Genomic DNA, 15,196 nt, shown 5'->3' on the forward strand with positions numbered 1-15,196 from the left:
TTCGCTTTACTTTTATTATCTTCTTTAAATTCCGCTGCGACTACATCAGCTTACCTTTCCGATGGATTGCAAGACAGAGCCTACTTTTTATAATTCATAAGTTTCTTTAGGTGGGGGCCTGTTTGCACAAAACTTCCGGTGCCCGTCATATTCGTGCTAAACCTATGAGATTTTTTTTGTATTTTCACAGAACCTATTTCTTTGGTCTCTACCTTCGGTAGTAGGGTCTGTTTCGCTCTACCTAGTTATATCGCCTTGGCAGTTTTATAGCCTTAGCTAGCAAGACTTACTTTCTTTACGGTCTGGTTATAGCAGTAATGGTTTTGTCACTTCAGCTATCATCGCTTACTTTGTTTGTGGCTTGGTTATCACATAGTTAGTTTTGTCGCTTCAGCTTTCTGGGCTTACTATTGTGTATGTTGTATGCCAATCACAAGGCTTAGGAAGGATTCTTGTTGGAATATCTTGTATTCATGGGTCACCATAAATTCAAATTGATGAGCCTGAGCCTATTTCCCATAAACATTGGGTGACAAAAATTTGACGAAGTCTAATAATTTCTTTCGATGGATAATAACTAGATTGAATGCCCTACATTCCGAAAAATTGATGAATTTGACATATTTCGCCGATAATAACCCAATCCATGACGAGTTTGGATTTTTATGAAAATCTAGATAAATTTGGCAATTATAAAACCATCTACCAATTGGAATTTAGGAATACTTAACCCTAGGGGTGAGCAGCGGTCGGTTGCCGACCATTTAGGGTTAAGTCGAAGCCGAACCAATGAATAACGGTTTGGCTAAATCATCGGTTGAGCGGATCAAATCGTCAACCGACTTCTTTCGACTCGATTCGGTTCAACTGGACTAAGTTTGGTTGGTCGGTCCGACCGAATTCACATAACCAAATAAAACATGAGAAAAATAGTGAACTTAAGCAAGAAGACTGAAAAGTTCAAATGCAATCTCACTCTTTAAACTATTAAAGATTTGAATACCTAAATATTTATTTCTTAGTTTATGATCCATATTAAGTAATGCTAATTCACTTATAGTATTATATAATAATATAATTAGATATAAATCAAATATATATATATATATATATATATATATATATAGTTCGGTCGGTTCGGTTTTGACGGTTTCCAAAAACTCACGCCGAAGTCAAACCAAACAATGATCGGTTGATTGTTTTTTCAGCCAAGCTGAGCCGAACATTGTTCGGTTTGGTCGAGTTCCGTCTGGTCGGTTTGGCCGACCGTTGCTCACACCTACTTAATCCACTGTCATATTTGAGTGAAAATAAGATATCCCAATAGATAAGATATAACTTTTGTGAATATATCAGGTTTTCCCCATAAATTCCTCTCAATTCCTTCTATTTGTTGAAGAACTGTGGATGGAATTAATGTCGTATTCATGTAAAAAATTGATAGTGACGAAAATATGGATTTAATTATAACATACTTTCTTTCTAGCGAAATGAGACGTTCTTTCCATCTCGAAATTCGATCATGGAAATTTTCAATTAAGAAGTCATATGGTTTGACTCTATTTTCAGTAATTTTTTGTCTAAGTATTTTCATCTTCCACCAGTAAAATGAATGCCATGTTGTAAATTTGTCGGTCTATTTGCTTCTTTGTGTATCGATATTTGCATGCTACTTAATAGAATTAAAGAAAGGGAAGAGATAGAGGTAATGAGCTATACTAAAATAAAGAGATGCTCTTGAACCAAACTATATTAGAAGAATTCTTTCCAAACCTTTTCCATACACTTTCTCATTTCTCACAAACTTATACAAACAATACACCAAGTACATCTATTTATAGGGTGGGAGAAGTAATAGGGAGTTGACACATACTCTATGTGTTGTCACTTGCATGGTGTGTTGTCACCACCAAGATGACACTTTGCATATGGAGTTGTAGAATGCTGACACATAACCTCATGTGTTGTCACTTGCATGATGTGTTGTCACTACCAAGATGACACATTGCATATGGAGCTCCCATGCAATGACACTTCGCATATGAACTACCACAAGATGAAACCACATCAAGGTGGCAATATAGGAATGGTGGGCTGCAATAGATGTGAGTTTGGCAAGAGGAAGATAATCTTAAAGGCACCCAAAACATATGCTAAACCAATAATTCTATGGGCAGCCACATCCCTTATAACACTCCCCCTTGGATGACCATCACTTGGAATAATTGCCTCATTAAAACCTTGTCAGAAAAACCCAGTGGGACAAAATCTGATGAAGGAAAAAGAGTACAAATAATAGATTCCGAGTGACGCTGGATACGCTAAATACTGCCTCGTTAAAACCTTGCCAGAAAAACCCATTGGGACAAAAACTGGACGAAGGAAAAAGAGTACAGAGCGTAGATAGCGATACATGAACCTGCACATGATAATAGACTCCCCCTGATGAATATCATATCTTGGAACGATGTAGTCTTACATCATCAGGCTATTCAAGCGTCGCATTCCGATGCCATCTACCAGTTTTCTGAACGTCGTAGTAGGCGGAGACTTGGTGAACAAGTCAGCATAATTCTCACACGATTGTATCTTCTGGATATCAATCTCATTATTCTTCTGGAGATGATGTGAGTAAAACAATTTAGGGGATATGTGCTTAGTCCTATCGCCTTTGATGTATCCTTCTCTGATCTGAGCGATGCAAGCCGAATTATCTTCGTGAATGACTGTGGGAGATTTTGTGATTGAATCAAGACCACTTGATCTTCTAATGTGTTCAATAATGGATCTAAGCCATACACATTCTCTTGTTGCTTCATGAAGAGCTATAATTTCTGCATGGTTAGATGAGGTAGCGGGCATACTTTGTTTACTAGATCGCCATGAGAAAGCTGTACCTCCACTTGTGAATACATAACCTGTCTGAGAAATCCCTTTGTGCGAATCAGAAATATAACCGACATCTGTGTATCCTTTTACTTGAGAATCACCGGATAAGTTCTTTGAATAAAACAATCCCATGTCAGTTGTTCCTCTCAGATATCTTAGAATTTGCTTTACTCCAACCCAATGCCTCTTAGTTGGTGCAGAGCTATATCTGGCCAATAGATTTACTGCAAAAGCAATATCCGGTCTAGTGCATTGAGCTAAGTATGATAATGCACCAATAGCACTCATATATGGTACTTTTGGACCAAGGAGTGTTTCGTCCTCTTCTTTAGGTCGAAATGGATCTTCCAGAGCATCGAGAGACCTAACAACCATGGGAGTACTAATCGGATAAGAATTCTCCATGTTAAAGCGCTTCAGGACTTTTTCTGTGTATAATGTTTGATGAACAAGTATGCCACTTGTGCTTCTTTCAATTTGTAAGCCAAGACAAAATTTTGTTTTCCCGAGATCTTTCATCTCGAATTCTTTCTTCAAATATTCTGCTGCTTTAGAAAGCTCTTCAGGAGTTCCTATAAGGTTGATATCATCAACATATACTGCAAGAATCGCGAATCCAACATCTCCTTTCTTGATAAATAAACATGGGCAAACGAGATCATTAACATAACCTTCTTTGATCAGATATTCACTAAGACGATTGTACCACATTCGTCCAGCTTGTTTCAATCCGTATAAAGCTCGATTAAGCTTTAGTGAATACATGGTACGTAGGTTGCCTCCAGGCAATTTAAATCCTTCAGGGACTTTCATATAAATGTCGATATCTAACTTTCCATATACGCAGTGACCACGTCCATTAAGTTCATTTCGAGTTCTTCCAGAACTGCTATACTGATCAAATATCGAAAGGTTATTCCATCCATAACTGGAGAATATGTTTCTTCATAATCGATCCCTGGTTTCTGCAGGAAACCTTGTGCCACAAGTCTTGCTTTATAGCGAATGACTTCATTATTCTCATTCCGTTTTCTAACGAATACCCATTTGAAACCTACAGGGTTTACATCATTGGGTGTCAGGACTACAGGTCCAAAAACGTTACGTTTTGACAGTGAATTCAGCTCTGTCTGGATTGCTTCTTTCCATTTTACCCAATCAGTCATTTTCCGACATTCCTCAATAGAATGTGGTTCATAATCATCATATTCAGTGATAATATCAGTGGCTACCGAAAGCGCAAATATATCATCGATGATTATGTTATCTCGATTCAACACTTTACCATTACAAGCATAATTTATAGATATCTCTTCATTTAGAGATAACTCATGCTCTTCAGGAGCTTCTGCCTCTTCTGGGACTTTACCCACTTCTAGGGGTGTATTTGTCGTTTCTTCTGGAACATTACTTGCTTGTGATTGGTTTTTCCTTTTCCGGGGAACTATATCTTTAGAACCAATTGGTCGTTCACGTTTCAGACGTGCTTTGGACGATTCATTAGCTGCAATATTTTTATCGTGTCCTTCGGGGACATCTATCCTTGCTGGAACATTTGCAGCAGGTATATGTGATTTTGTCACTCTCGCTGCGTCATTAAATGCGTCAGGCATTTTATTAGCAATCTCTTGTAGATGTATTATCCTTTGTACTTCAACTTCAGATTGATTAGTACGAGGATCAAAATGAGACAAATTTGGTGTAACCCAAGAAAGTTCCATTTTGGTAACATTTGCTTCAGGCAAATTTACTCCCCATAATGGCGGGAAAACTGTCTCATCAAAGTGACAATCGACGAAGCGTGCAGTGAAAGTCTCACCCGTCAGGGGTTCGAGATATCAAATAATAGATGGTGTATTAAAACCAATATATATTCCCAGTCGGCGCTGAGGCCCAAACTTTGTGCGTTGTGGGGCTGTAATAGGAACATATATAACACATCCAAAAATACGCAAATGAGATATGTTTGGCTGCTGGCCTTGAACATATTGCAAAGGTGAGAACTGATCATTCGAGGTAGGACGTAACCTTATCAAAGTTGTAGCATGAAGAACTGCAGGTCCCCATGCAGTAACCGGTAATTTAGTCCTCATCAACATTGGTCTCGCAATCAGTTGGATATGCTTAATGAATGATTCAGCTAGACCATTCTGAGTATGAACATGAGCTACAGGATGTTCAACATTAATTCCAACTGAGAGACAATAGGAATCAAAAGTACTCGATGTAAATTCTCCGGCTCCATCTAGACGAATTGACTTAATCGGATAATCAGGAAAGTGAGCTCGTAAACGAATTATCTGAGCTAATAACTTTGCAAACGCCTGATTCCGCGTCGAGAGCAGATTTACATGAGACCATCTAGTTGATGCATCTATTAATACCATAAAATATTTAAATGGTCCACACTGCGGGTGTATAGGGCCACATATATCACCTTGAATCCTTTCCAAAAATTTGGGAGATTCGGTATGTACTTTCGTCAGGGATGGGCGAGTAATAAACTTCCCAAGTGAGCAACCAGTGCAAGTAAAATCCCGATCTATCAGAAACTTCTGGTTCTGAAGAGGGTGTCCCTGAGAGTTTTGTATTATTCTACTCATCATGGTAGATCCTGGGTGTCCTAGTCGATCATGCCAAATTTTATAACCCAGAAGAAAGAGCTTCAAGTCTTTCCAGAACACGCTTCTGGCATGATATACTCGAGGTGATATATAAATATTCTTTATCATTCTCAGACCCAGTCTCGACGTGGGACCCATTCAGACGAATGTCTTTGAAACTCAATAGATTCTTCAGGGATCTAGTCGAGTACAAAGCATCCTCAATAATTATTTTCGTACCACGGGGCAATATTATAGTAGCTCTTGCGGAGCCTTCTATAATGTTTCATGAGCCAGCGATAGTAATCGCATTTGCCTCACATAATTTTAAGGTCGAGAAATATTTTGTATTTCAAAGTATCGAATTTGTGGTCCCACTGTCTGCTAGACAACTATCTTCATCACCTTTAGATATGTTTCTTCTGGAATCCATACCTTTCATAATATAATATAAGATTCAAACCACAACTATTTATAACATAAACAAAACTATTACAGATACATATAATATACTATCTAATATCTAACAGACAAAAGTTATTATAATATAGCATTATAATAGATAGAAAAGTTAATACACTAAATATTAAACATATCATCAGTTTGATTTTCTCCTTCAGGGAGATAATCTCCAACACACAATGGTGGATCAAGTTCCATGTGGTTCATCTCTGGTGCAGCTTTAGATTTCAGAGATGCTTGGTATAGGTCCACCAAATGTCTCGCCGTACGACAGGTACGGGACCAATGACCTTCCATACCACAACGGTAACAAGCTTCTTCACGAGCTTTGGGAGGGGTATTATATTTACCCTTTACTTTATCAGGCTTTCTCGCTGCGTAATTCTTTGAATTTTCTCCCTTTTCCCACTTCCGGTGGTAAGGGGTTTGCCTGTTTCTCTCCCATTTGTTCGTGCGGGATCCACGTTGGTGGTTTCTTCCGGAACCACGCTTCCCTTAGTAATTTTGTTTCCCTCCATGATCTTTTGACAATATTGCATGTGCTTCAGGCACAGGTACGGACCCAGTGGGTCGAGATTCATGGTTATGCAACAACAACTGGTTGTTCTGTTCATTGACCAAAAGACAAGTCAGTAACTGGGAGAATTTAGAGAAACGTCGCTCTCGGTATTGTGACTGCAGGACAATATCCGATGCATGGAACGTACTCAATGTTTTATCTATCATCTGTTCATCAGTGATAATCCTCCCACTTTTAGTTTGGAAACAATTTTACAAAGGCTGGAATTATAAGCAGAAATGGAAGAAAAATCTTGTAGTCGAAGATTTATAAAATCATTTCGAGCTTTTGGAAGGATGACCATCTTCAGGTGATCATATCTATCTTTTAAGATATTCCATAAAGCCAAGGGATCTTCCACATACAAATACTCTGACTTCAGGTCATCATGTATGTGACGTCTCAAAAAGCTTAAAGCATGAGCCCATAACATTTCATCTGCATTATTCCCTTCTTCAATAGTGTTCAGGAGATTTTTGTATTTTAGATTCAGTCTAGTTTCGACTGCCCACTCCATGTAATTCTTACCTGTTATATCTAGAGCTGCAAATTCAAGTCTAGCAAGGTTAGACATTACGAAATATGAATTAAAATATTATACCTTTCACCAGACGGAGTAGCGGCTTAGTTTGTTCGATATTTCACCGATGTTGACTTCGGCAAATGAGCAGAGTAACGGCTTTTTTCAGCTGGCTAGAGACTCGTGCTGATAACGTGTTGTAAATTTGTCGGTCTATTTGCTTCTTTGTGTATCGATATTTGCATGCAACTTAATAGGATTAAAGAAAGGGAAGAGATAGAGGTAATGAGCTATACTAAAATAAAGAGATGCTCTTGAACCAAACTATATTAGAAGAATTCTTTCCAAACCTTTTCCATACACTTTCTCATTTCTCACAAACTTATACAAACAATATACCAAGTACATCTATTTATAGGGTGGCAGAAGTAATAGGGAGTTGACACATACCCTATGTGTTGTCACTTGCATGGTGTGTTGTCACCACCAAGATGACACTTTGCATATGGAGTTGTAGAATGGTGACACATAACCTCATGTGTTGTCACTTGCATGATGTGTTGTCACTACCAAGATGACACATTGCATATGGAGCTCCCATGCAATGACACTTCTCATATGAACTACCACAAGATGACACCACATCAAGGTGGCAATATAGGAATGGTGGGCTGCAATAGATGTGAGTTTGGCAAGAGGAAGATAATCTTAAAGGCACCCAAAACATATGCTAAACCAATAATTCTATGGGCAGCCACATCCCTTATAACATGCCCAATATTTTTTCCACCGATTCTTTTCTTGATAATGAAACCCCTTTGTTGAAAAATATGCATGATTTGGGAAGATGGATTAACCTGAAGCCTACCCTTCAACACTTGTAATTATTGTCTTAAATTTTGTAAACAACTTCGGCCAAATTTGAAAATATCGTTGGCGAATAATAAACGAGATATTGATGGAGCCCTTCTGCTAATTAATAACCCTGGTATAACCTTGACAATGTCGGTCTATGTCATAGTTATCGAAAACAAATTTGAGTTGATGATGAATAAAAAGGTGATTACGAGCATCCTTGTCCTAATTTCGGTGTAAGTCTTAACCTTAGAAATAATCAATAGACCTTATCAAGATTCATGGAGGAGAAGAATTGCAAACAAACTCCTTGAAGATGTCGCAGATGAGAGAGGATTCGAGAGAGAAAGAATTAGAAATTAAGGGTCAATTAGGGAAAGACAATTTTCTTAAAGAAGTCTTTAATAATAATCAATAATTACAATAAGTCTGAATATACAAATTTGTAAATAGTTATCAAAAAATAGGACTAAAGTGCAACGAAGTTAACAACTGAGGGGCATTCTATGAAACATTCACTTTCGAGGAGTTACATAGAAGCTGCCATAAAATGAGCCATCTGATTACTCTCTCTGGGCATGACTGAAAATGCACGTGAAGTCTATCCAACCAAACTCGCATGTTGCTAAGATGATTCGATAAGCGCTACGGTATCCCTTCATCAATCTGGGATAAAAATTTGACCATAGATTCTGAATCTCCTTTAAGTATAAACTAGGTTCCCACCGCGCCCTACGGGCGCAGTAGATCCCTTTGGCTAACGCCTTTGGGAGGAAGTTTTTACTTGGGCAGATTGAGAGTATCTAAACATTCAACTTTCATGAAATTCTTAACCGTAAGTTTTCCCCACTAAATCTTTATTCATTGATTTTATTCAATGTATTACCTAACATAAACTGTAAGGTTTTAAATTAGTAGTTATCTTTGCACTTAATTCGTATTTATCACCCACTTAATCACCCACTTAATCACCTTATGACCATTATGTCCTTTTACATAGAAACTTTAAAATTTTGCATTTTCCATTGGCTGCAGCTTTGGGGAGAGTGAAATTTTCCGGGGTTCAAAGATTATGGGTGTAAGAAAGTTTTGTTTCCCTCGATCCAACATTTTGGAGATGAAGCTTGAAGTATGATTGAAGCTTGAAGTATGATTGAAGCTTGAAGTAAGAGTTTGTTTAGTTATGACAAATGAGCTATGAATGAAGTCGTAGCAAATGAGCTATGCATGCCAATAAACAAATCTCAAGGTCAATTAGAAAAATTTGTGAATAATGAAGATGAAGTAATAAAGATGAGCTAAGACAAATTGCTTCTAACAAATAGTGACGTCGCTAATGACTTTAGCTACAAAACTTTTGCCTACGAGATAATTCGTAACTGATAAATAAGCTCTTTGGGCGTAGAAAAAGGGCAATATTCATATAATATATGTTATATATACAACTTTGTCAGTTGCAACTGCCTTTGTTGAAAGAGTTTTTGAGCTATAAAGTTAGTCAAGACATGAAGGGCCAACTTTACGTTTCCACCACGCATTACAGGCGCGGTAGATATCTCTTAGCTAACACCGTTGTAGTAGATCCATCTCAGATTTGTTGGTGAAGTGTTTTTGAGAATTCTACGAGTGTGCGTGTACCATGATGATATTACATTGAGTCGAGCTTACAGAAGTAGTGCCTGCACAACGGTCACCGTTTCCACACAATCTGGGGTCACGCGAGTACTTGTCATCCGAAATCATATACTGATTTCGAATGGAATCACGTACTGATTTCGAATGGAATCACGTATTGATTTCGGATGACAGGTAACCACATTACGCCAGAAGGTGTGAAAATGGGTATCGTAAAGACCCTTTGTGAAGAATGAATGATTTCAAATGACAGGTACTCATGTGACTATTGGTTAATTACAAGCTATTTGTCATAGCTCATTTACGAATGAAGCTTGAAGTATGGATGATTTCAAATGACAGGCACTCGCGTGACCCCATATGGTGTAAAATTGAGCACAATGTGCATGCACTTCTTCGTGTAAGAGTGATGTGAGATGGCGTGGTCATAGTTCCCATGGTACAACCATACTCGGAGAATGCTCGTAAGCACTTTACTCATAAAATCGAGATGTAATCAATCACAACGACGTTAGCCAAAAGCGATCCACCGCTCCCGTACGACGCGGTGGAAACCTAGTTTTCAAGTATTTCATCGTAAAAAATGACATTGAAACTAAAAACTAAAATTATACCTACTAACCACAACATAATAGATAATCTTTCATTAATTCGGACCGAAAATTAAATAAAAACCCCTTAAATAATGTCTCAATGTGGAATCTGTTGGGATTTACACCCTTCTACTAGTGTTTATAGCGGAAATAAGACATCTAATGTCTACACTAGTATTCCAAGGATCACATGCATTAGCCCATAATAATACTAAGTAAAACTAGAAAGATAAATACCTTATTCGCTAGTTTTCCCTCGAACCTTTCCAATTGCTTATGAGAAGACCAAGAGCTTCAAGCGTAGCTCCTCTACTTGGGAAACGAGCAATCAACTTGATCTCCCACCTTGTTGTTTAGATAGCACACCAATGGTGGTTGGAATAAGAACTCCTTTCTTCTTGACTAGATAGATAGTAAATGGGAATTAGCTCACTTTCTCCTCTCTGCTTGATATGGTAGAGTAAGAAAGCTTACAGAGAAATTCCACAACTCATTCTCTGCCCTAAAAGTGTTTATATAGAACCCCAATAAGAATACACCTCCTCAAAGGTTTCCTAAAACACCCTTTAGAATAAGATTTAGGGAAATAGTCGAAAATAGCAACTATTGATATTTTCTCAATTCCCTAATTAGGAGGTGTCCAAACACCACGAAATTTTTCATGCATACTACTGGATATGTCAGAAATCTCCCCTCAAAATTTCAGCCCAATCCGAGCCCTAGAAGTGCTCGAATCGGCTAAGGCCCAAAAGCCCTGTTTTTGGCCTTTTTGTACTATCTTTGCCTAATTCCTTTTTAGGCCTATGAGATATGTTTATGGGACATTTCCATTGTTATATCTCACTCCGACTAGTCATATCCTAGATCAATTTGACACTCTTATGTGTAACCCGTTGTAGGATCCGATCGAAGTTAGCCGCGAATTACTTCGTAATTTTGACGATCGTAGTTGGTCTCTAGCTACAACTCTACGATCCCTAAATCAATCGGACTTGATGATCTTCCACATCAATTGTGCTATCCAAAAAATTGTTCGCATTGTCACCTTGGTCGAAGGACATCTTCTTCAACTCCTTCAGAATCATCACAATAATACTTCTAGATATACGACATTTGCCGTAGTACATGCATTTTCATCTTCCGACAACAATACATTCAATCTAGTAGCAGATGTGCACCTCGATAAAGCAACATACAATTGTCCATGGCTAAATACTGGAGTGCGAAGATCAACCCCAACAAATCTTACTGATTGACCTTGAGATTTGTTTGTTGTCATTGCATACGCTAGCTTGACCGGAAATTAACGCCTTATGAATTAGATGCTTGAATTGAAAGACGCACATCCCATCAATCTCATGTCATTACACATCCCATCTTTTGGAGAAAGATTTCGTAAGAATATAATAGGACAACCAACTTTCAATTCTAATTTGAACGGTGGAAATCCAGGTGGATTAAGAGAATTTAGAAAGAAGGAAAACGAGCAACGAGAGTATAATCGTTTGCCTCAGCTTCGTCCATTTCGTCGGTAACATAATAAGTAATTGTTTCTCCAGAGAATATATTTAATGCTGAAATATTGATGACGTTAACATCTTCATTACGTGCAGGGAAAATTGTTCTTTCTCTCAAGTATTCAGAAGAACTTGTTCCACCACATGTAACCCTGGATAAGTTGAAGAAATCAAAGAATGCAGATTCTTTCATCTGTTGATAGAAGATGACCAGTTAACTCTTTCAACTTGATCCAATCTTCGAGAAATATAAAAGATCAGAGTAAATGGATATAAAGTTGAAAAAAAATAAGGAATTAAATATAATGCTTTATGTTACCTAAAGAAAATAAAATTTACTTCGAGGAAGAAATTCGGAAAATGAAGGTTTGCAGATTCCTCTTGACGTAACCACATGTTATGATCAAAACTGAGGACATTAATAAAGTCCCAAATAAATGACTGCCTAAGCGATACACCCGCGATCTCTTTCCTAACTTCTTTTGGTATCCTAGGTAAAATTTGTCGAAAATCTCCCCCATGACCACTGTTATACCACCGAAACAGTCTGGTGTCATCACGAACATCTTGTAGTGTACGATTAACTGCCTCAACACAATATTTGTGTTGCATAGGAACTCCATGCCAAATAATTAGACGTGTTTGTCTAATTAGATCTGCGTGTGGATCTGCTTACCATCTTGCATATTGATCTTCATGCACACACAAAGGGATACAAAAAGTGGAATTGGTCGTTGTACCTCCAACTAATAGTACTAAAGCAATACCAGAAGAAGCTACTGTGATAACAATAAAACCCCTTACACAACAGCTAGCAGCAATCGTTTTGTACAAAAATGTTTTACCTATTTCCGCTACACAATCAAAAGAAATACTACACCTCTTTCTTCATTAAAGGAATCAGTTACAGAGTGAAATGTTACTTTTTGTGCGTAATTTAGACGTTCAACGTTAGAATCAACATCTGAAATCTCAATAGCATTTTGAATTTGTATGTGTTTCCAAATAAATCTATTACCAACACTTTCAGTCCATATACCGATAGGTTTTTGCATGGAGGGAAAGTCATTTTGAAGGTTTTTGTGCGCACTCTAAGAAAAAGCTCATTGAGAAGAAATAATCTAAAATCAAGTATTTGTTCCTCGGTCGAATTAAGATTATCACACGTGGTACGAAGGTTATGTGCAAGATCATCACATATATTAAATGCAAATCGTTCCCATACCACATATGGGTTCAACGGACAACATCCAATCAGAATGACGCAAAAACCTCGTCAACTAGTAATGAAATTCATAAACTTTCTCTCTTCTAAACATTGTATCCACTCGTCGTCATCTTCTAAAAGACCTCGTGCAACACATGCCAATTTAAAGGTATCATGTAACTTATCGTCTACTGTGCGTAAATATTTAAATGATACTGGGTTGGTACAACTATGAGTAGCAATCTCAAGTAAAATCTTTTGTCTGCATTTGGACTAACAAAATACATTTTGCTAGTAGCAAAACCTCTTTGCCTAGATTTTCAAATTTTATGCCTTTTGTCCCAAATGAAGTGTTGCCGTAACTCTTGATAAGGATAGACTCTTGTACTCGAAAATTCTCTACAACACAAAAAGTATCCCATCAACGTCAACCTTTATAATTTAGCTCTTCGTTGAACTACTTAAGGTAGATCTGTAAGATCAAACAATACATGATGCATACCTGGTAGATGTACTACCAATCTCGCAATAAATGGGTATTCTTCATACAACAAATGACCGAAGAGTCATCAAACAGCTTCACACGGAGCAATGTACCTTGAATCAAGATACTGTTTAATCTCATATGTCTCCGCATAACCATAGTTGTGCGATCACCAACCTTATAAATATATTTGTTAATATATTTCACACATCTGACGCTTGCACACACTTTGACGTTTATGTGACAATCAAATATTCTAGAGAGGTATGGATTACGGAACCACATTTAGGTTGTTAACCTTATAACCACGGACAATAAAAAACACGTCCATCGTTATGGCGACGATAGATTGGATAACCGTCTTCACCCAGAACTGTAGAATCTACAAATTTTTTAGGATATCGTTTCGTACATTTGCCCTTTTTCATACATGGTGCATTTGGTCTTTCTTCTCCGCAAGAACTGTGGATTATACAATTTTTAACAATATTAAATAATAAGGGATCTTCTTCTTGATTTGGAAATTCTGCACAAACAACTCTGTCGACCTAGTGATGCACCCGAAAAGGTTGCACACCCAAGCGGAGGTATCAAGTAGTAATCCGGCAAAGCCGGGATCGATCCAAGGATAGGAAGGTAGTTTGGATATCGAAGGGTCTTATCCCTCGGTCTAGATATTAAAAGCTAACTTAGACTAAAAAGGAAATGAAACAAAGATAAATGAGGGTTTTAGAATGAATGAGTAATAAGAGAAGAAATAAACTAATTAAACGATAAAAGTAAACGGGCGAGAGAGATTCGAGAGAAGATTCGAAGGAACAAGAGTCGGGAGGCGGTAAGACTCGATTCGGGCAACAAATAAGCGAAAGAGGTGTCGAAGTCCGGGAATCCATAATAATAATCCTACGACTACGTATGATCCAATCTAATGTGTCGAAGTATAATCGATGTTCGACTCCTAAAGTAGATGTTTCTAAGTACTACGTATATCCGGAGATCATACCTAGTCAAACAAACGCCTAATTCGGTTAATCCCGAGTCATATCAAATGAACATCAATTCATAATCAAAACATCAAATCATATTAAACATAATCACAAATTCATCACATTTCATCTCATATAATCGACACACTTAATTTAGCTAACATGGTGAATAAGTAATAAATGAAAAGAAATGATAAGAGAAATCCCCCTTTTTCGATGTGGCTCGAGGCTAGGTTCGTCGAGAAAAATGAGTCTCTAAGTGTAGTCGATCTCCCCGTAGCGATTTTCTGGATTTCCCTTTAAAAATGCAATTTGGGTGTCCCCGAGTAAAAATCAGATTTCCCCATAGCACTCATCATCATCTTCTCCATCTCAAGAACATCCACCATTAAAGCTTCATCAAGCTTTCTCTCTCTAGAGATTTTTCACCCAAAATCAAATCAAACCACATGGGAGGCTAGCCAAGGATGAGGGAAACAAAAGCCCTAAGGTTTCGGATCAAGAAAGTTGCCGGAACACCATGAAAAATCCGACAAAAGAAAGCTAGGGTTCCGGCCAAAAATCAAGAAATCCGGCCAAATAAGCTGCTGTCCGAGCCGGATGTCCCTTGGTCGCGTCCCGAGCGTTGCTCCCGTGCCGGCCAAGATACCCGCAGCTGCATCCCGAGCTCGGAAGCTGCTGTCCGAGTTCCTTAAAGCCTTCCCGAGCTGCTGGCCGGTCTTGCTGCTGCTGTTCGGTGGAAGCATGCTGCTGGAGCATCCCGCGTCCCGTGCTAGCAGCTCCCGTGCTCCCGTGTAACTCTCCCGAGCAGCAGCTCGTGTGCAGCCCGAGCTGCTGCTCGGCCGGCCAAAGCTAGGCCGGCCTAGTGCTGGCCGGTCTATGCTTT

The sequence above is a fragment of the Eschscholzia californica genome, unplaced genomic scaffold (assembly GCF_041429995.1).
Source record: "Eschscholzia californica isolate CP2 unplaced genomic scaffold, dmEscCali1.0.p SCAF_3, whole genome shotgun sequence".
NCBI classification, from domain to species: Eukaryota; Viridiplantae; Streptophyta; class Magnoliopsida; order Ranunculales; family Papaveraceae; genus Eschscholzia; species Eschscholzia californica.